The sequence below is a fragment of the Salmo trutta genome, unplaced genomic scaffold (genome assembly GCF_901001165.1).
Source record: "Salmo trutta unplaced genomic scaffold, fSalTru1.1, whole genome shotgun sequence".
NCBI lineage: Eukaryota > Metazoa > Chordata > Actinopteri > Salmoniformes > Salmonidae > Salmo > Salmo trutta.
In genome coordinates, this window is record NW_021822911.1 from 10,618,617 (window position 1) to 10,621,780 (window position 3,164).

The window sequence follows — 3,164 nt, forward strand, 5'->3', positions numbered from 1 at the left end:
AGCACAGCCTTCCTCTGTGACTCCCAGCCTGACAGCTGACAAAGATCATCATGTTCACAAGATAATAACGAGTAGTTAGAAGACATGGCATTTGGTTTATTCTCTCAAACAACATATAGATTCATCTTCCTCTCCTAGAATTGTATGTCATATTGTTTATAATAGATTGAATATCTGATTCAATATGTTATCAATATAAGTTTATACATATTATAATACATATTTTTCTCTAAACTGAATATTTTTTTCCTGATGATAAGTTCTTAAATGTCATTTTATTTACTCACAGAACAGCTCTGGAGGCTTTGACCACTGGCAGCAGCCTCAGAAGACCTTCCTCTGATCTTATTTCTTCAGGTCAAACACATCCAGCTCCTTTTCTGAAGTCAGCAACACAAAGACCAGAGCTGACCACTGTGCAGGTGACAGGTGGGTTTTGAGAGACTTCCTGAGCTCAGGAAGCTTTGGATCTCCTCCACTGAGAATGGTCATTCAGTTCATTCAGACAGTGGAACGATTGATGCTCCTTCTGGAGAGGGATTCTCCCATCTTCTCCTTGATGTACTTGACTGTTTCTTCATGGCTCTGTGAGCTGCTTCTTGTCTTTGTCAGTAGACCTTGTAAGTGCTTCTGATTGGACCGCAGTGAGAGGCCCAGAAGGAGCGGAGAACAGGTCCAGGTTTCCTGTCTCACTTTGTAAGGCTTTATCCACAGCACTCTTGTAGACAGTAACTTCAGGCTTGTCTTTTGTTTTCAGTTTGTCCATTAGATTCTCATTGTTGTTGGTGAATGAGAGGAACCTATACAGCAGCCAGAAACTCCTGAATGCTCAGATGGACAAAGCAGTACACCTTGTTCTGTACAGCCCACATTCCTCTTGAAAGAACTGTGTGCACAATCCTGATTACACTGGAGGCTTCAATGACATCAATGCCAGCCTCTTTCAGGTCTTCTTCATAGAAAATCAGATTGCCATTCAAAAGCTGCTGAAAAGCCAGTTTTCCCAGTGACAGAATGCTCTCTTTATTCCTGTGTGGACCTCTCTCTTCTTTCCCAAGATACTTTTCATTCTTCTGTTTGGTATGAAAACACCACAAGGTGTGTACATCTCAGTCAGAGTCTTGGGCATCTCTTTTCTCTTATGTTTCAGCATGTGTTGAAGGACTGTTTGCAGAAATCCAACAGAAGACTGGAATGTGGCACATGATGTGGAGGCTCCTTGATGTCTTTATGTGTGAGATGATTCTGCTGGCCAGGTCCTCATCCCTGAATCTCTTCCTGAAGTACTCCTCCTTCTGTGGGTCGTTGAACCCTCGTACCTCTGTCACCTGGTCAACACATCCTGAAGGGATCTTATTGGCTGCTGCAGGTCGGGTAGTTATCCAGAGGAGAGCAGAGGGAAGCAGATGTCCCTTGATGAGATTTGTCAGCAGAACATCCACTGAGGTTGACTCTGTGACGTCCCAACAGATCTTGTTCTTCTGAAAGTCTAGCGGCAGTCGGCACTCATCCAGACCATCAAAGATGAACAGAACTTTGTACTTGTTGTAGATGGAGATTCTTGATTGTTTGGTTTCCATTGAGAAGTGATTAAGAAGTTCAATGAAAGTGTGTTTGTCCTCTTTCATCAAATTCAGCTCCCGGAAAGGGAATGAAAATACAAATTGGACATCCTGATTTGCTTTTCCTTCAGCCCAGTCCAGAATGAACTTCTGCACAGAGACTGTTTTTCCAATGCCAGCGACTCCCTTTGTCAGCACAGTTCTGATACTTTTGTCTTGTCCAGTTAAGGGTTTGAAGATGTCGTTACATTTGACTGCAGTCTCTGGTCTTGCTTGTTTCCTGGTTGTTGTCTCAATCTGTCTCAGCTCATGTTCATTATTGACCTCCCTCCTGTTCCACCCTCTGTGATGTAGAGCTCTGTGTAGATCTTATTGAGAAGTGTTGGGTTTCCTTGTTTAGCGATCCCCTCAAATACACATTGAAACTTCTTCTTTAGATTAGATTTGAGTTCACGTTGGCAAATCACAGCAAGCTCATCTGAATGAAGAAATAACACAGAGGATATTAATATTACGTCTGTTTTAATAACTACAGTATTGTAGGACTGTTATAACATTTTAAATTATAATCATTTATTCTCTTAACTGAATGTATAAATGTGTAAATGTTTTCTTAATGCATTACAGACTGGTGTGACTGATTATAATATTATTGGTGTTATTGATGGTATTATTAATGTTGTCTCTCTCTCTCTAAATTAATCAACACAACACATCCCTTCTGCTACACCATTATGACGCCGGCGCCCCTGGCTACCCTCCCCTTTTGAAATGTTTTGAAAGACAATGCATCCGTCCCCCTTGATTATTATTGGAGCTCTGGTTGAAAAAGGCCCTAAAGATTTATGTTATACAACGTTTGACATGTTTGAACGAACTTAAATATTTTTTTTTGCATTTTGGTGACAGAGAAGTCCCGCGGACGATGGTACATTTGGTGCAGCATTCAGAACGTGCTAACAACAAGAAGCTATTGGGACATAAATGATTAACTTTTTCGAACGAAAATACATTTGTTGTGGACCTGGGATACCTGGAAGTGCCTTCTGATGAAGATAATCAAAGGTAAGGGAATATTTACAATAGTATACAAGAGTAGATTTGATATGCGATTGTTCCAAGATGGCGCTGACCTGTAACGGTAGCCCATTTTTCTGAGTATCGCATCCCCTTTTATTGCAAAGTGTGATTACCCAGTAAAGTTATTTTTAAATCTGGCATTGCAGGTGCTTTCACGAGATGTTAATCTATAATTCTTAGAATGAAAATATTACATTTTAAAATGTTTCGAATAGTAATTTAGTAAATTGTAGCGCGGTTTCACCGGATGCATTTGAGGGGAAAATAGTTAGTCAACATCACGCGCCGATGTAAAATGCTGTTTTTATATATAAATATGAACTTTATCGAACAAAATAATGCATGTATTGTGTAACATGATGTCCTAGGAGTGTCAGCTGATGAAGATTGTCAAAGGTTAGTGCTGCATTTAGCTGTTTTTTGGTTATTTTGTGATGCATGTGGTTGGTTAGAAAATGGCTGTGAATACTTTGACGATATACTCCTCTACAGTATATAATGTTTTGATTTGCTGTAAAGCCT

At 40.1% G+C, this 3,164-nt stretch overlaps 1 pseudogene; it reads right to left on the reverse strand.

Annotated features, from left to right (window-relative positions):
* Positions 1-1,933, reverse strand: part of LOC115186459 (NLR family CARD domain-containing protein 3-like) — a 160,916-nt pseudogene extending 158,983 nt beyond the window's left edge.
* Between the last annotated feature and the right edge of the window lie 1,231 nt (positions 1,934-3,164).